Here is a 20,504-nt window from a genome sequence, read left to right as displayed (position 1 = left end):
TTTTTTACCCATTCACAGTCAGCTTATTTTTGTTGAACCATTTGTAGATACTGCTAAAAGTATCTGTCAAAGACTTCTGAATAGATTTTATTGCCCCTAATTCAGACAGGTGTCACAAACTAAATAGTATTTTGCCACTATTTATTTGCTATCAGACTTTTTACATATGTCATAAATGAAATGGTGCCAAGTATAGATCCATGTGGTATGCCATATTAAACAACCTAGTAGCCAGGACAATGTCTGCTTATTTTGACAGGACAAAACTCACTACATTCTTATTAATGTTACCTCGGATGATGTATATGCTCATTGACTACTTTGACATTAATTTCTACTCAGTTTGGGACTCCCAGTGATCAGCTTAATTAATACTAAGAGTTATTTTCCACTGACTGCCTCTATAACAGATAACTTAGTGTTACTGCTCTGTTCATGTGGAAGGACCTAGGTTTGATTCCAGGTACCACCTCCAACTTTTGGAGGCAGGTAGGTTTGAAACAGGATGAACTAAACCTTGTGAGGCCAAATGAGGAGCTGCTGGAATAAAGAAGCAACAGCACCACCAGGATTCATCTACCAGCAATAACAGCTGAACAGGCTGGTGACATGCTGATCACATGCCCCACAGTCATAGATCTGCTCCTTGTATTGCCTTGTAGGCAACTGCCAGCCAGTAGGAACCAGCTTAATGCTGAAACCATGAGTGGTGTTTATGTTTATTCCCCATCAGCTGGAAGAAGGGAGGGAAAATTACTTCTGCTTCAAATTTCTGGTAATATATAACTATTACTGCTGCATTAATAATGCATCTTTTCTTCATCCAGTTCCTCTTTCCTCTCATAATCCTGCCTTCATTTTCCTACAGGTATCTGTCTTTCCTCAAGTTATTTACAGTTCTACATCCTTGTATTAGTGTAAAATGCTTATAGTTAATCCCAACAACCTGCTGTTCAAACACAACTAAGATATTTATGAATGACTGAAAGATTACTATCACTATCAACTGACGACACTCAAATTACTACCCACGTACCTGCTACTGTTTTGTCACAATAGATCAGTGCTAAACAAATGCCCTTGCTAAACTTTTCATGGCTAAGTCCTCATGTCTGCCCTTGTTGATAACGGATGACATAAGTCTGCACAAAGCCATACTTACACAAAACACATAAAAATGTAAAATTACAATAATATTTATACAATTTTTTGATAAATAAATTTGGCTCTGAAGGAATTTCTGTGCATCAGTGAATTTTCCTGAGCACACCGTGTGTGTGTGTGTGTGTGTGTGTGTGTGTGTGTGTGTGTGTGTGTGTGTGTGTGTGTGTGTGTGTGTGTGTGTGTGTGTGTGTGTGTGTGCGTGTGCGTGCGTGCGTGCGTGCGTGCGTGCGTGCGTGCGTGTGTGTGTGTGTGCGCGCGCGTGCGTGCGTGCGTGCGTGCGTGCGCATGCTTGCATGTTTTTCTTGGCAGCTGGAAAAAGGAAGTGCATTCCTAAAGCTAGACAAGCTCTGTAACTTTTGTTTGTGTCCCTATGAATGACGCAGTGCTTCTCCCTTTCAGTGAGTTATTTCCTTTATTTCTAAATGATTCTTAATTATCAACCAGAACTTTCCATACATTAAGACTGTTTAAGTTGTTACAAATTTATTGACTCTATTAAACAGTATGGATATAAAAGTGTTGACCAGAAAGATAGAGTAACAAGAAATGTAAACTGCAAAGTTACTGCAGCTAGGTATGAATGATTATTTGTCAACAGCAGTTTTCATCAGTATATGTTAGTGTGAATGGCTCTGTTAAGCTGATCTCCAATTACAAATCCTGAATAGTTATTTTGATACAATTTAGACTTCTGCAAGAGAACTGAATTCTTTTACTTGAGTTCGTTGCAGCTGGCAAATACTCGACTGTGAGTCTATGTTTTAATATAAAAGAGAATATATTTATATTAAAAACAAAGATTCCATGACTTACCAAACTGGAAAGCGCTGGTAGATAGGCACAATAAAAAAAACACACACACAAAATTTCGAGCTTTCGCAACCCACGGTTGCTTTATCAGGAAAGAGGGAAAGATGAAAGGATGTGGGTTTTAAGGGAGAGGGTAAGGAGTCATTCCAATCCCGGGAGCAGAAAGACTTACCTTAGGGGGGAAAAAGGGCAGGTATACACTCGCACGCACACACATATCCATCCAGAGAATATATTTAGGTTTTATTAGTATTATTCTGAGTAACTGCCTCTATCTCAATGTTTGTTCAGTTATCTGTGTCTAGATACTTTCTGTACTTTTGGGCGCGCACACACACACACACACACACACACACACACACACACACACACACACACACACAGAGAGAGAGGGAGAGAGCGGGGGGGGGAGCTTGCGACTACATGGTGACAGCTGGAGTCCAGAAACAGTAACATGAAAAGTCTGTGACAGCTGGAGTCCAGAAACAGTAACATGAAAAGTCTGTTGCAAACATAGTGCTGCTGTGTATGGATGCATATATGTCAACTAAAGTTTACATTAATATGTGTTGGCATGAATATCACTGTCAAGTTGTCTCTGTGTGTATTTTACCCTACCTCGACAAATATTAACATCTACGTCTACATCTATACTCCGCAACCCACCATGATTGTTTGAATGTCTCTGTGCATGCAGTAATTATTCTAATCTTTCCTCACATTCCCTATGCAGGCGATATGTATGAGGCTGTAGTATATTCATAAAATAATCATTTAAAGCCTGTTCTTGAAACTTTGCTGATAAACTTTCTTTGGATAGTTTGCATCTATCTTCAAGAGTCTTCCAGTTCAGTTCCTTCAGTAACTCCCACGGATTAAGCAAATCTGTGACTATTCATGCTGTCCTTTTCTGTATATATTCTATATCTCCTGTTAGACCTATCTGGTACGTGTCCCGCACATGTGAGCAATATTCTAGAACTGCTCGTATGACTGATTTGTAAGCTATCTCCCTTCTAGATTGATTGCACTTCACCAGGATTCCACCAGTAAACAAAAGTCTACCACCTGCTTTACCTATGACTGAAACTATAGGATCATTCCATTTCATATCCCTAGAATATGTTACATGCAGGTATTTGTATGAGTTGGTTGATTCCAACTGTGACTCATCGATATTATGGTCATAGGGTACTATGTTTTTTCATTTTGTGAAGTGCAATATTTTGCATTTCTGAACACTTGAAGCAAGTTGCCTATCTCTGCACCATTGTGAAATCTTATCAAGATCTGACGGAATATTTATGCAACTTCTTTCAGATAGTACTCTGAAGGTTAGCATGTTTGCTTTTCGTTTGCTTATGAACAACTAAAAGTTTCTGCTTTTTGGTGAGTGGTCTCCTTATTCTACAAGAACTTTTCTATAACATCTATATAAAGTCTACCACTATTTATTCAGTTGTGATGTAAACATATACTCATAGCTTGGAAAATGGCTGTCCAGGGAAGTGTGATCACTTGCTGTTGAGAGGGCGTTGGTGGTGCCTTGCTTGTCGGTATGTCTCTGCCCTCTCTTGTGATAGGCATGCTTGATTCTGCACCTACTATTGGTCTTTGCGCTACATCCTTGCCGATCGGTGTGCTGACAACAGCTTACGCCATCATAAGAAGATAATTTACTGCTCTTACTAACAAACAGATTCACACCATTCTTTGAGCACAACAATGGATGCCTGAATAAAGATTGACCTGAGTAACATGATGCCTTTTTTAAATATTTCTCTGTCATATTTAGTACATTAAGACCCATAGTGCTCAGAGCCATTTGAAAACTGCCTACAATCCTCATATTTCCAACGTCTTGTGATCTTCGACCTCTTGATGTCTTCTGCTTGAATCTTTTTACTAAATCTTCACCAAGCGATGAGGCACAGTGGTTAACCGACTGGACTCATGTTCAGGATGACAATGGTTCAGACCTGTGTCCGGTCATCCAATTAAGGTTTTCTGTGATTTCCCTAAATTGCTTCAGGCAAATGCTGGGATGGTTTCTTTGAAAGGACATAGCCAGCTTCCTTCCCCATCCTTCCCTTATCCGATGGGACCAGCGACCTCTCTGTTTGGTGCCCTCCCTCAAACGAACCAACTAACTAAATCTTCAGTCTTGAGTATTGACTCTCACTATCTTCTCTCTTGAGTCTGCTCTACCTACAGTTTAAGAATAGGCCTTATTCCTAAAAATTGGGTAAATTCATTACAGCAATGCTGTTGTTATAATCTTTGGCAGTTTTTTCATTCTGCTTGCCTCTGAACTCCAAAACAGCGTTTCCATTGTCTCAATATTTTAACTCTCGCATATATATTTCTCCATCCACTGTGGTTGTGGAAACAGTGTGTTGACTTCTTCCATGACGGCTTCAGAAAACTTGTTTATTGTTGGCAAAAATGTATCCAAGTGGCCGGTGATTATGTGGAAAAGTGGATATTGGTAATTGTAGATCACATTCTAAGGATTATTTCTGCATTTGATATATTAAAATATTCCCATACAAACCCAATTAACAAAGGTGGAAGTACTACTTTTCATTCAACCCTCGTATAATCTAAAGAAAATTTAAAAACTTCTCTTTTCCTGTTTACTTATTTGACCCTCTTGTATAAAATCATACAGCAGCTTGTACAGGTTTATGTCTTCTAAAGGCAAAAGAATTTTAATGTTTGTTGGTAAATCACTTCCAGAGGACTCTATATTAGTTTTATAGTTTCTTGATATCTTCTGTTGCAGCCCAAGCAGATGTGATTAACATCTTCCTCACTGCCACATTCACATGAAAACAATATGGTCGTGTTGAGAAAGCAGAGATGCTGATTGAACTGAATTCATGCAATTGTCATTATAAAGTTCCTGCTGTATCTGCAATTATGGTACCAAGGATATGATGGGAGATTAGTTACCACTGCAGCTTAGTGTCTAGCTTTCATTTTGTAAGACCATTGGAGGTTTTCATTACATCAGACCCTGATTACAGTCCTTATGGTATAAAGAATGGCACTTTATAATATTTCCCTGAACCAGAGTATACAGCTTTCTTGCACAGAGTATCTACTTTTTCATTTTCCTTTATTCCGTTGTACACTTTCACCCAAAACACACAACTTTATTTAGCTGGGAAACCACCTGATCTTTCTATAATGTGATAGATTTGTCAATTTTTGATATGTTGATATAATAGCAGTTCAACAGCATCAAGTCTGTGTTTGAATATAAGAAAATTATTACTGTTTTTTCTTGAACTTCTTTTGCATATTTAAGTCACACTAAAATTGCTGTAAGTTCTACAGTGAGTGTGGATGCTATTTCAGGGAGCTTGAATTTGATTCCTCAATTAGTCTTTCCCTCTATGAATCACTTCCTACCCTGTCTTTGCATTTAGATGTACCTGAATAAATTTGCCTTGATGATGGCTATGCTGCTAGGTGGTCAACTAAAATTTTCATATTCAGTGTACCTTGAATGAATGGAAGGTGTGTCTTGATATTCGTCTCCGCTAAGGTGTTCGTGTAGAGTGTCCTGATTGAGTTTAAATTGGGGAAAGTGACAACATATTCACCGAAAGGCAAAGCATCAAAGGAAAAATCTGCTAAGATTGGTAGTTTTTTGTGAAACCGGTACCTGCCTGCATAACAATTTATTGTTAGTTCTCTGATCTTCATTAATAAACTGTCATTTAAGAACTGGAAACATTTCGACATGAATTTGGTGTTAATGTATTTCCTGCATAATTCTATTGGCATTTTATTTGTTTCCTCTGTCAAAGCCTTAGTTGGGGGTCAGTTTGAATGCTCCAATATGGACTCTGCTTGCTTTATAGTGATACCAGGCTATTTTGCATCAATAGCCCATGTAAAGACTCATTAGAGTGTGTTACATGTAAATGCAGTTTCTTGGCTCTTCTTCTTAACAAACGCCTGTCACTGTGCAAAATACAGGCTGGTTGTAATTAAACTTTTGCTACATGAAAAGGCCCCCATGAAAAACAAATGATCCTAGAACAGTGAAACTTAATGGAAGCATTTGTAAGGATGTGCTGAAGAGAAATAATGAATAAATCAGTGAAATAAACACATTTTAATTCCCGACACTTGTTAATTGTGTACCATGTTTACATTCCAGGATACAAATATTGCGCAGTGTGATGACTATTTGCACTTGCAACAGCCTGGAACTGCTCTAGAGTTTGCTCTATTGCTGCCCAAAAAAAATGGCGGACCATGTAATGTTACCTGTCATGGCACAGCTCGTGCACTGCTTGAAGTCTGCACCGTCTCTAATGACCTCGACATTGATGGGACGTTAAATCCTTCCTTCTTCTGAAGCTCACATACTGCATCCAGCATTATCATCCAAGGCAAAAGTAACATATTCAACAATCTGTGGTACAATTGGCTGTTGGCCTCTCTCAGGAGCATTTCCCAAATCTCCATTTAATTTGAACATCCGAGTCATGTTCCTGAAGTCCAGTGTAGAAAGAGGACCTTTCCGTATTTCTTTAATGCATTGATACCAATGAAGAGCAGCAGCACTATAGCAGTTGTTTTGATAATACAGCTTTATGAGTAAAGCCCTGCTCACTTTGTCCAGGCCCATGTTGACATTCTGCAGCTTTAGTGAAAAATGATGTTTGGGTATCAACTCTGTTGCACCGTACTAGTACTGGTGCCAAACAGCAAGTCATGACACTAACATTATTAAAGACACAAATCCTGTAGTGCACAATCTGAACATCATTCGTATAAAACGGTACCAATACGTTAAATAGTATTCTACCTACACTGGCTCAAGTAGAGCAAGTTAAATTTAACCATGCTGTATATATGTGGCATGTTCACATTTATTTACTTACATGTTTAATTTTATGTGACATTGTTAGCCTTTGATCGATGTAAAGTCCTAAGTGCTTGACCACCCTTTTGACCTGAATATAAAGGTTTCTGATCTTATGTTTCTTATTTCATTTAGCCTATGTCTCTTGTACATGAACACAGCTATTTTATGAGATGATGCTGAGGCACTTCTCATTCAGTTATTCATTAAACACTATCATAGCATAATCCATCTGCTGCTGAGACTCAGTAAAACTTTCGCAATGAGTGTAAACACATAAATTATGTGCATACTGCAGTACTTGTGCTTGGTTGTTGTATTGAAAGTAGGACTGATGTAAATACATTGAATACCAATGGCAATAACACCGTGCCTTATGATATTTTTCATGTGTTCTCCTTGGCCTTAATGTTTTTTTTTTAAATTTTTTTTGTTCCTTTCAATAATCAGGCTTTTGTTGGTTAACAGTTAGTGTAGTTTGTGAATGAATGACAGCATAATGTCATATCATTCTTAAACTTGTTCATCAACATGGGCATAAGAGCACTATTATGAGTGTTTGTGATGTCCGTATACGCTGCAAGCAAATATTCATTGTCACTGAGTATGAGTTGTACAGTGAAGTGACAAAAGTCATGGGACACCTCTTAATATTGTGTCGGACATTCTTTTGCACAGTGTAGTGCAACAACTCGATTTGGAATGGACTTAAATTGCTGGAAGTCCTCTACAGAAATATTGAACCATGCTGCCTATACCGCTATTCATAATTTTGAAAGTGTTGCCAGTGCTGGATTTTGTGCACAAACTGACAACTCAATCATGCCCCATAAATGTTAGATGGGATTCATGTCAGGTGATCTGGCTGGGTAACCAAATCATTTGATCGAATTGTCATGAACGTTCTCCAAACCAATTGCAAACAGTTGCAATTGTGGCCTAGTGACATGGCGCACTGTAATCCCTAAAAATTCCATTATTGTTTTGGAACATGAGATCGATGAATGGGTGGAATTGGTCTCCAAGTAGCCAAACATAACCATTTCCAGTCAATGATCATTGTCAATGATGGCTGTATTTACGTTCTGTTTCAACACAACGCACATCATTATGGAGCCACCACTAGTTTGCTCAGTGCCTTGTCAGTAGCTTGGGTCTGCACCACACTCAAACCATATCATCAGCTCTTACCAACTGTAATCGGGACTCATCTGACCAGCTCACAGTTTTCCATTCATCTAGGGTCCAACCGATATGGTCACGAGACCAAGAGATATGCTGCAGGTGATGTCGTGCTGTTAGCAAAAGCTTTCATGTCGGTTGTCTGCTGCCATAGCCTGTTAATGACAAATTACACCACACTATCGTAACAGATACACTGTTATTGCATGCAGTGTTGCTTGTCTGTCAGCACTGAAAACTCTCGTGAATGCTGCTGCTCTCAGTTCTAAGTGAAGGCCGTCGGCCCCTGCACTGTCCATGGTCAGAGGTAATGCCCGAAATTTGGAATTCTCAGCACATTCTTGACACTGTGTATGTTGGATTATAGAACTCTCTAAATGTTTCCGAAATGGAATGTCCCTTGTTTCTAGCATTAACTACCATTCACTGTTCAAACTCTGTTAATTCACACTGTGCAGCTATAATCACACTTGGAAAGCCTTTCCACATCACTCACCTAAGTACAAATTGCAGCTCTGCTAATGCACTGCCCTTTTATACCTTGTTTACACAAAATTACCACCTTCTGTATTTTGTGCGTATTGCTATCCCATGAGTTCTGCCACCTCAGTGTATATCAGTGACTGATGATACCAGTGTTTCAGCTGTGCTTTTACTCTTTCTAAAACTGCTTGGTCTTAGGGGCAATGTTCTTCGATTCTCAACCAACTGTTCCAATTTGTGTTTAATCATCCATTCCAATGTATATGGGGCGTTCAGAAAGAAATGAGCCAGACGCATAATTACAGAAACCAGTACCTGTACATTAGAAGTATTGACCCTGGCTGTTGAGACACTTGTCTCACTGTGACACAAGGCAGTGAATGGCTGTCTCGTAAAATTCCCAGGGCTGTGACGTTAACCAGTTCTGCACATACAGCTGAATGTGAATCATTTGCCCCTCAGAGCCTTTTTAAGGGGACCAAAAATGGCGTAATCTCAGGGAGAGAGGTCCAGACTGTATGGAGGGTGACTGAGAACCTCCCATTTGAATTTCTGCAGGAGTGCCAAGACTGTGTTGGCCATATGAGGCTTTGCATTTCTGTAGAGCAAAATGACTCTACGGGGGAGATTGCCTGGTCGTTTTGATTTGATCGCTTGGCAAAGGGTGGCCGTGGTTTGTGAGTAATGCTGGGCATTCACTGTTGTCCCGTGCTGCAGGAAGTGAATCAGGAGGGGGCCATCTTGGTCAAAGAAGAATGTCAGCATAACTTTTCCTGCACTCGTATGGATGGCCTTGGCTTTTTTTGGTGGTGGTGACCCTGGATGCTACCTCTGGAGACTTTGTCCTTTTGATTCTGGGTCAAAATTATGACATCACGACTCACCTCCAGCCACCACTCATGCCAGGAACGCATTCCCTTCCCGAGCATAGCACTGCAGATGAGCAAGACAGTTAGCAATTCAGCATGCTTCCTGGTGTGATTGAAGACTGTGGGGCACCCATTGGGCACACACTTTACATGTAGGGAGTCGTTCCTTCATGATGGTGTGAACACATCTGATACTCAATCCGACCAGGGCGGCTATGGCTTTCACTGTCACTTGTCGGTCCTGGGTAATGAGTGCATACACCAACTGGATGATGTCATAGTGTGGTGCTCCGACCGTGCATCATCAGCTAACAAAAAAAGTCCTTCCCCAAAGCGCTTGTACCACGCCTTGACCCTTGCAAGGGACCTGCAGTGTTTGCCGTACACTTGTGACCCTCGTCAATGAATGCCCGTCCCTCTTACTCCTTCCACTGTCAGAAAACAAAAAACACTTCTTTGCTCTTCTGTTGACGCCTCCCATGTCACTGTTTGCAAAGCGACTGGCAGCATTGGATGATTGATGCGTGTTGCTGCTAGCTCTGTGTAGTAATGTGACGTGTGCATGTGCCCTCCAACGACGGGCTGTGAATTTCCTTACTCTGGTCAGAACCACACCTCATTACACATGCCATGATATTACCCTCCTGTCCCTGGTTTGCACATTCCAGACTCTGGCTCATTTCTTTTTGAACACCCCTTATATTATACACACAAGATTGAAGAGTAAATGGCCTGTATGACAAAGCACACTCAGGCACATTATCCATTTTCATTTCTGGGATATGGACTAGGTTGATCCATATTTTTTTTTTTTTTTTTTTTTTTTTTTTTTTTTTTTTTTTTTAAAGATGTTTACTAGGTGACTCTGTCCCCTCTCCAGCATGTGTTGAAGAGTGGTTAATAAATGTTATCTGGCCCCAGAACTGTACTCTTGCTGTGGGTTATTGCTCAGTTTATTTACAACAGAGAGAAGTTTCCATTTAGTAGATGTGTTACCTGACTGTCTACCATTTGCTCAGTTTTTCGCTGCCCTGCTTTGTCCAGGGTTAGGTTGCATAAAATATTTTATCGTAGGTTTTTGGATGTTTACTCTATTAATGTGTCTTATCCTTACTACAATTAATTTCATGGAGGATTGTGTAGATAGGCTATTACATAAGTCCACCACCTTTCAAACATTTTATTTTTGTACATATGGACGCAGTTTAAATTAAGAAAATTCCCTTCCACTGCTTGTTGTTTGTAGGCTTTGAGAGTGTGTCTCCTCTCCTTGGCTGCCATATCACATTCTTCATGCCACCAGACTGGAGGTGCCCAGCAGAGGCACAGAAGGGCTTGTTTTGTGGCACTGAGGTTTTGGCTGCCCTTTCAATATCATGTAAGTGGCATAGTTAACTCACACCCCTACTTTCCTTAAACTATTTCAGTTTCTCCATCAGCACTCCCTATATTCTGTTCACTTTGCTTTTCCTGTATTCCACTTATTCTGTGGAAAGATCTTTACACCTGTACTGGTCGTTTGAAGATACTTATTGGTATCGGTAGCTGGTCAGATCTGAGTGGCTCTTGTAGTATTTCCCAGCTAACTGGTAGTGCAAAATTAGCAGATGCGAAACTGACATCTACAGTGCTGCTTTATTGGTCAGGTTTGTTAATTCTCGTTAATGTCCTGTTGTTAAGTACTATTAGTCTGTCCACACCTATCTCTTCTGTGACTTACCTTCCAATTCATTATTTACCAGTTACGTCCTGAGTGGGGTAATGGGCATTTATGTCCCTGACTATTACCTTTATGTGGTCCACAACATTAATTATTTCTCTTATTTGTTCTTTTGCTATGTACTTGTTAAGAGCCCTACAAATCAGCAAGAGAGCCAAATGGCCATCCCTCATATTCAGAATAGCCCCCCCCCCCCCTTTGCCTCTACCACAATGTTTTGAAGATTTAATTGTACAGGTGAAAATTCTGTACTATTTTTGTAGGATGGCACTGCCCCCACATCCATCCCTCCAATATTTTCTTATCATACTATATCTTGGAAATGTGATATGTTCACTTTGTTGTATACAAATTTCTGAATTGGCATTTATATTTAATGTTCTAACAATTTTAAGTAGATGATCTTTGTTTCACTTTAATGCAAAAACATTCCACTGTATAACAATGTTAGTGAGTCTTGTTGTTAGTACTGGCAGATGCTGCATGTGAATTCATGATTAGGTTTTAATAATGCTGTACTGTGTTGGCAATGGTGGGTGCATGGCTGGGTTGACTTGTTGTATCATTAATAATATTATTTCTGTGATTTTGCTAGCAAATTATCATTAATTTGGCCTCTTTCAGTGATCTGGTGTATTTGCAGTGGGGAAGGATTGTTGCTGACTGGAGTCACGCTGTGCTAGTTTGGTACCCAAAAGTTTTTATACATGTCATGCTGTGCAGATCCTATGTAACATCCCTCTGAACAGGGATAGTGATGCAGCTGTTCTCTTCTCTGATACTGAGACATCTGACTACCTGCTTTTGAAGCAGCAGCAAGTGATGCAGGATCCTTTGCCAGCTGAGTCAGTGGAACATCCAGGCAAGTGTGCATACCTGCAGGCAATAATGTCACAGATGCATAGATCTACCAGGCATACTGCTACCACATTCACAAAAGTTTTATCCCCGTACCTCCATATGAATAATCTGTTTAATAGCTTCTTGTCTAGCATACTCAGGGCAGCAACAATTGTTCTAGGCATGACTACTAGAACAATGTACACAAATTGTGGCGCTCAGTTTGTTGCATTCTGCAAAATCACATAAGTCTGCACAGTGCTTACATCTTCGCTGGCTGTGCCATGTAGCCTCCTGTGAGACGTAGTTATGCCACTATTTCCAAGTTTTTTCACATGGGTGATGCAAACGTGTGTAGAGCTTTCTTTCTTTCCTGGGTTTAGCTGCACATTTAACAGTTGTTGGGCAAACTTCTGCCTTTGCCAGAACTGGACAGCTTATCATTCGATGAAATCCACAAGCTTCTCTCAACTTCTTGGTATCACAGAACAAGTCACTGTGACACATGTGGAACTCTACCATTGTCAGAAATGACAAAATCAATCTGGACTGCAGAATTACACATTGAGCTGTCATTGTGAATTTGTTGCTAGTACTCGTCATGAATCATATGCTGATGACGTGGTGTGTGATGTTATTATTCGTACGGCCACGGCTAAGGAAGTCTGCGAAAAAGCATTTTGATGTGGGAATACGATGCTTACGGATGTGCTCAATATAGCACATTCCTTTGAAGTGTCACAGGCTGCAGGTGATCAGATTGCTGTGTAGGTGAGATATTGGAAGTTATTCAGTCAATCACTGTTGGGCTTACTGCAATTGTTCAGGATGATAGAGAAGCCATTGCAATAGTACAACCTTCGATACACCATCGCATGGGGCAGTGTTGATTATGGCCACAGTAGCAACAGGCCACGTCCCTCCCTTCCTCTACTGCTTCATCCATCTTGCCCATGCTGCATCGTCCAACACAAGCGTGCTCCACTCCCTAAGCATTGGGCTGTTTGTGACAAGTGTTGACCAAAAGGCCACATTGCATCAGTGTGTAACTCCTCTTCAAACTTGGCAGACACAATAGCACCAGTGGACATGAACTGCATCTAAACAATGACTGTCGGTCTGAACAAATGTTTATTGATTTGCATTTGTTTAATAAACCACTAAAATGCAAGAGGCCACAGGAACTGCAGTGAGTTTAGTAGAAGCATAAATGTTCATGGACTTGGGCTCCCCTCCCCTCCCCTCCCCTCACACAGGCTTCAGGGAAGTTGGTTAGTTACAATAAGCAGCAGACTCTGATCCTAGGTCAGTTCTCCACTCCTATATCTTACAAAGCTGTTGTTCGCTCTCTCACCTTCCTTGCTGTGGCTCATTCCCATACTGCCTATGTGTTCAGGTTAGATTCGTTTAACTCTTCTGGTTTCTCCATTGGCAGTGAGGTAAATTTGCTGTCATATCGAGTTCCGTATCAGCAATGTCCTTCTGTTGTGAGTTTTCATCTCCATCTTCCCCTACGCTCAGTTGTGGTACCGGCTTTCAGGCTCTCATTATCCTGAAAGAGCCTTCGTGTTATTGGGTGCAGCAGGTGCCTGTCACATTGTGGACTCTGTCAAGGCCAAATTAAACCATTTGATGTTGCTTGATGCCATTCATCATATTTCTTCCAGTGAATGGGTTACACCATTGGTCATTGTTAATCCTTCAACTGCTCTGGACGTGTTAACACATGCGCCTTTGTGTTTACGTGTGCCCTATGCTTAGACACATTCAGAGTACGCGCGCGTATGGACGTTCAGAGCACACAGGGACAGGTACAAAGGTGCGCATATTAACACGTCCAGAGCAGTTAAAGGGTTAAGAAGCCATAGGGTAAGCTTTGTTTCTGCTGTGACCTCAGTGTCACAATTAATGCACAGTCTGTGATAGATACACACACTTTGCCCCACCCTGCAGAGTTGGTCACAAAATTATTAGGCATCCACTACTTTTCCAAGATTGATTTGTTGGAAGTGTTCCTCCGGCTCCCCTCAGATGAGGCCACTAGGCACCTTCTCATTGTCGATTCACCTTTTGGCCTATACCAATATCAGTACTTGCCTTTAAAGTCGCTAGTGCACCCACAATTTTTCAGCATTTTTTAGAACAGCTGACAGCCACTGTGCCTGGATACACCAATTACCTTGACGGTATCATTGTTTCAGGCTCTACTACGAAATACACCTTAGAAATCTTTGATCGTTGTTATCTCCAATCATTGTTTCTGTTTTGCAGTCTGCAGGTCTCAAATGCAATCTTGCCAAACTCAATTGTTTTCAGCCATGTGTTGAGTGCCTAGGTTTTGAGGTTTCTCATGTAGGGGTCAAACCATTGTGTCATGATGTTGATGCAGCTGCAGCTTTGCCATGACTGACCTCTGTTAAGGAAATGCAGGCATTTCTAGGCAAAGTTACGTACTACCATAAGTTTTTACCAGATGCATCCACTGTTGCTCAGCCACAGCATGTGCTTTTGTGTAGAAATGTGGCTTTTTTCTGGTCCCCAGCTTGTGGTTGAGTGTCTGCTTTGCTTAAATATAAACTTCAATTGTCCCCATGTCTGTCCACTTTTCATCCAGGTCAGTATCTTGTGTTGGCTACAGATGTCTCTCAGCAAGGTCTTGGCACAGCATTGACATACAAACACATGGACGGATGTGAATGACCCATTGCTTACACTTCAAAGACCTAAACTCCTGCTCAGCAGTGGTATTCTCAAATTGAAAGGTAGGCCCTAGCGACTGTGTTTGCCTTCAAGAAATTTCACATCTTTTTTCATGGTTCTAAGTTCCATTTAATCACATATGACAAGATGTTGGTTGCTCTTTTTAACCCTTCAGCTTTTGTGCCAGAAAAGGCAGTGTGTCGTTTGCAACAGTGGACTCTCTTCCTCTTCTGTTAACATTATCAGATCCATTACCAGCTCACAATGCAACACTCTAATGCTGATGCCTTATCTTACCTCCCGATCGTTCCAGACCCAGCGCTTGATCAGGACAAGTTGCTTTGTTTCTATTTAGATACTGAGAAGCAGAATGTGGTCAATGGTTTCCCAACACTATTGCTAGGTAGCATCGGCCATTGCCATTGATTCTGCACTTCATCCGATCCTCTCTTGTGCAACATGGTCGGCCAGAAAAACCCCTGGGCCAGAAGAAGTGGAAGAAGAATGGGTAGCTTTGAGGGATAAAATAGTGAAGGCAGCAGAGGATCAACTAGGTAAAAAGACGAGGGCTAGTAGAAACCCTTGGGTACTACTACTACTACTACTACTACTACTACTACTACTACTACGTGATCAGGCACAGTGGACCGCACGCATCTACAAGTTTTCTCCTCCACTGTATTCTGTCCATTGCTGCTATCCGCCATTCGTCCACATTTATTGACATTTGTTTTAAATCTTCTTGGAGTCCATCCCTCCAACGCTTCTTGGGTCTCCCTGGCGGTCTCTTCCGAGACCATCTGTGATCCTCCATCCGGGCTACATGGCCGGCCCACTGCATTCGTTTGGCTTTCACAGCTCCTGCTATGTTGGGCTGCTGGTATAGTTCCTCAAGCTCTTGGTTGTATCTGATCCTCCATTCCCCTGTATCTGCATCCAGAACCGGACTGAAGATCTTCTGAAGCACTTTTCTCTCAAAGACAAGCGGGTTATGGAAGTCCTGTTTCAGGATACTCCATGTCTCACAGCCATATAGAACAACAGGCTGGATCAGGGTTTTGTACAGTCAAATCTTGAACTGTCTGGAGAGAGATTTGGATCGAAGCAGTTGTGCTAGGCTGTGGTAAGATCGGTTTCCTGCTTGTATTCTGGCATTGATTTCTGCTTCACATGACGAGTTCTCAGTGAAAAGTGCCCCTAAGTATTTGAATTCTTGCACTCTCTTGTAGGAATGGTCCCCAACTTGCAGTGATTGTTACCCTTGGGTAACAGAAGAAATATTGAATTTAATTGATGGAAGGAAAAAATATAAAAATGCTGTAAATGAAGCAGAAATGTAAGGATGTAGAGGCTTATCTCACTAGGGGTAGGATAGATACTGCCTACAGGAAAATTAAAGAGACCTTTGGAGAAAAGAGAACCACTTGTATGAATATCAAGTGCTCAGATGGAAACCCAGTTCTAAGCAAAGAAGGGAAGGCGGAAAGGTGGAAGGAGTATATAGAGGGCCTATAGAAGGGTGATGTACTTGAGGACAACATTATAGAAGTGGAAGAGGATTTAGATGAAGATGAGATATGATATTGCTTGAAGAGTTTGACAGAGCACTGAAAGACCTGAGTTGAAACAAGGCCCGCAGAGTAGACAACATTCCATTAGAACTACTGACAACCTTGGGAGAGCCAGTTCTGACAAAACTCTACCATATGGTGAGCAAGATGTATGAGACAGGCGGAATACCCTCAGACTTCAAGAAGAATATAATAATGCCAATCCCAAAGAAAGCACTTGTTGACAGATGTGAAAATTACTGAACTATCAGTTTAATAAGTCACAGCTGCAAAATACTAACGCGAATTCTTTACAGACGAATGGAAAAACTGATAGAAGCCGACCTCGGGGAAGATCAGTTTGGATTCCGTAGAAATGTTGGAACAAGTGAGGCAATACAAACCCTACAACTTATCTTAGAAGAAAGATTAAGGAAGGGCAAACCTATGTTTCTAGCATTTGTAGACTTAGAGAAAGCTTTTGACAATGTTGATTGGAATACTCTCTTTCAAATTCTGAAGGTGGCAGGGGTAAAATACAGGGAGCGAAAGGCTATTTACAATTTGTACAGAAACCAGACGGCAGTTATAAGAGTCGAGGGACATGAAAGGGAAGCAGTGTTTGATAAGGGAGTAAGACAGGGTTGTAGCCTCTCCCTGATGTTATTCAATCTGTATATTGAGCAAGCAGTAAAAGAAGCAAAAGAAAAATTTGGAGTAGGTATTAAAATCCAGACAGAAGAAATAAAAACTTTGAGGTTCGCCGATGACATTGTAATTCTGTCAGAGACAGCAAAGGACTTGGAAGAGCAGTTGAACGGAATGGACAGTGTCTTGAAAGGAGGATATAAGATGAACATCAACAAAAGCAAAACGAGGATAATGGAATGTAGTCGAATTAAGTCGAGTGATGCTGAGGGAATTAGATTAGGAAATGACACACTTAAAGTAGTAAAGGAGTTTTGCTATTTGGGGAGCAAAATAACTGATGATGGTTGAAGTAGAGAGGATATAAAATGTAGACTGGCAATGGCAAGGAAAGCGTTTCTGAAGAGGAGAAATTTGTTAACATCGAGTATAGAGTTAAGTGTCAGGAAGTCATTTCTGAAAGTATTTGTATGGAGTGTAGCCATGTATGGAAGTAAAACATGGACGATAAATAGCTTAGACAAGAAGAGAATAGAAGCTTTCAAAATGTGATGCTACAGAAGAGTACTGAAGATTAGACGGGTTGATCACATAACTAATGAGGAGGTATTGAGTAGAATTGGCAAGAAGAGGAGCTTGTGGCACAACTTGACTAGAAGAAGGGATCGGTTGGTAGGACATGTTCTGAGATATTGAGGGATCACCAATTTAGTATTGGAGGGCAGTGTGGAGGGTAAAAATCGTAGAGGGAGACCAAGAGATGAATACACTAAACAGATTCAGAAGGATGTAGGTTGCAGTAGGTACTGGGAGATGAAGAAGCTTGCACAGGATAGAGTAGCATGGAGAGCTGCATCAAACCAGTCTCAGGACTGAAGACCACAACAACAATGTGTTGCTGCTCCATGGCTGTTTCAGCTGGGTACACCTACGTGGGCTCATTTTTTCGGCTGTCAGCCAAAGTCGTTCCTACCATCATCGAGCATTGCCAGGGCTAGCACCTGTGTGTAGTCCACTGCTGCCTCCACTTCCACTCCTTAACTGCCATCACCAGTGCAGCCTTTACAGCACCTGTTGCTGCTGCTGCCGCCTCTGTCGCTGTGTCCTGTGTGGCTGTCATCTCCAACATCCCCCCTTGACACCTCTGGCACTGACCACTGACCTTGACGAGCTGTCCCAGGTCCTGACCTGTGGCCTCTCACGACAGGGAGGGCGGTGTGCCAATCCACCCCCCTATTACTTCCTGCCCTACTTGCTGATGACTGCCCGCCACTTCTGAGGCAGTCATCACCATCATTTGGTGACGAAATGGATGTCAATGCTGTCATTGGTGTTTTCTGTGTTTTGTAATGTCAGTGAATTGTGAGATCAGTGCTTCTTTTCCTTTTTTCTTGTTTTTTAAATCAATGGAATAAGTGGTTTTCCAGTACCAGCACTTTTTGGTACCAGTGCTTTTTGGTACAAGTGCTTTTTTTTCTCTCTACCATCCATTTTTTCTGTACCAAGTAGTTTTCTTTACCTAGCATTTTTATGTTTGTATGTGGTTTTCACATACCCTAGAAGGGAGGAGGGGTATACCCTCACTCATGACATGTGCGATTTCAGAGATCACGCATCCATACAGTTCACAGGCATCCTGACATGCTCTGGTGAGTGACCAAAGGAACAGTATTATTTCAGCAACTGCAAATGAGAGCTTGACCTATTCTGTAACATGTATTGCTGTTGTCCAGTGCTATGCACAACCGATACTTCATTGTATCTTACATGCTGCTCTATAAAGTACTATGCGCCATAAATCGTGTTTGTTCTTGCTATAGTGAAGCAAAGTTAAGCTACGTATTACAGTTAGTAAATAAATATATGAATACCAAAAACCAAATTTTTGAATGTCTATGATAGTGTTCGAAGTAAGATTAATTAAAAGTATTTGCAAAGCTGTTGTAAGTGTACTGGTAGCATTCATTTTCTTTCATAAATTCATCAACTGTACAAAAAGAATTGTCCACTAGGTGCTTTTCAAAGGTTTTGCATCTTTGCAATTGTTTATGAAGACATTTGATACGTGATGGGAGGGCACTAAACGGCTTAATGCTGGCAAAATAAACTCCCTTTTGAAACAAATTTAGACTTTTAAATTCAATGTGCATACTGTTTGCGGTTCTTATTTTGTAGTTTCAATATTCACTATTGTCTTTTTACAGACAAAATTCGACAAGGAAGGTAGCAAAGATCCCAGACTTTTGAAACAAATACCTGCAAGAGTGCCTATGATGACATCACTCATTATTCTGATAGCTTTTTTTACTTGCAAAGTGAAATATGTCTTTGGTTCCCCAATAACAGTATGTGACATTAATAAATGGCAGTAGCCAAAGTAAGGATCCTTAATGGTATCTACTTCAGCCACAGAACCAATAATTTTTCGTGCAAATATTGCTGAGATAAGATGTTTAAAAAGATGAAGAATGTAGGTTGACCAGTTACATTTGCTATCTATATAGGTATCCAGGAATTTTCTATCCTCTGCATTGGTTGATCTCTACACTGTATGTCATTTTCATCTCTCCCATCTTTCTCAGTAAAATTTACAAAGTTTACATTTCTCCCATCGGACCAAAGCAGTATTTTTTACATACACATTATAAAGAGATCATGTAAAACATGACATACTTTTATGTTACATTTGTGTCAATACATATATAAATATATTTAAAAAATCAGTCAGATGTAAGTTACAATAAGTCAACATTACCTATGTTGTTTATAACTAAAATATGATGTGATGTAATTAGTAATGGACAAAGTATCCATCACAACTCCTCCACCCATTTCTGCCCAGCCATTTTACACTTTCTTTGAATCTAAATTTTTATGTCTTATTCCCATTGCCTGCTTCATTTGCTGGCAGACACGCAATGAAAACAAATAACATATTGATTCATCTCAAGGGAGATAAAATCATTGGATTTGCTGATAACTCAAGGGAAATAACTCACATAAATACTCATATGCATAATTACTATGAAAGTGGACCCATCTGGATAGCCAGACACATTAGTGCCCATTTATGAGCCACAGGGAGATGCACCAGTCCCAAATCAAACCTGCATATCAGATTAATGAAGGTGACTGGTGCACAGGCTAGCCTGAATGTGATTTTTAAGTAGGTTTCTACATTCACCAAGGTACATACTGGGCTGGTTCTTAAATCCTTCATCAGTTACACACTTTACACACACTTTGAAAATGTACTCATATTTTAACATGTGATGTACACTAGATGCAGAGAGACGGAGTACATGGACTCATCTTCAGGAGGGAGGGGGGGAAGCTGGCAGTAGCTTTAAAACTTTAAAATGCCTTTGGGAGTGGCAACCTCATAATAAAAGTCTATATACAATTATACTTGATTCTCCTTGTATTTGGAGAAGCACTGTACCAGTCCTGACCTGGCACTGGATGGATGAATGGACTACAAAAGTATCATTAAAAGTTTGTCTCCATGTTAGTGAAGGCAAATCAGAATACCTTGTAATTAGTGAAACAGTCCCAACAAATACTACTTTGGTTGAAGAAAATTTCTCCTTCATGAAAACTGTGTATTTCAAATATCTAGAGAGCTTTAATAGCAAGGAGAACGAAAACACAAT

At 40.6% G+C, this 20,504-nt stretch overlaps 1 protein-coding gene across 3 annotated transcripts in view; it reads left to right on the top strand.

The window, feature by feature from the left end:
- LOC126267539 (TBC1 domain family member 7) overlaps positions 1–20,504 on the top strand; it is a 42,584-nt gene that overhangs the window by 8,538 nt on the left and 13,542 nt on the right. The window contains exon 2 of one of the 3 annotated variants that reach the window (XM_049972844.1): positions 11,738–11,755. The exons of 1 other annotated variant lie outside the window; for it this stretch is intronic. The gene's annotated coding sequence lies outside the window, so the exon portion shown is untranslated. Of the gene's footprint in view, positions 1–10,639; positions 10,658–11,737; positions 11,756–20,504 lie in introns of those variants that run through there. One more of the 3 variants, XM_049972843.1, reaches the window with a different exon arrangement.

The sequence above is a fragment of the Schistocerca gregaria genome, chromosome 4 (genome assembly GCF_023897955.1).
Source record: "Schistocerca gregaria isolate iqSchGreg1 chromosome 4, iqSchGreg1.2, whole genome shotgun sequence".
In the NCBI taxonomy this organism is placed as follows: Eukaryota; Metazoa; Arthropoda; class Insecta; order Orthoptera; family Acrididae; genus Schistocerca; species Schistocerca gregaria.
This window is presented reverse-complemented; position numbering and strand designations above follow the sequence as displayed.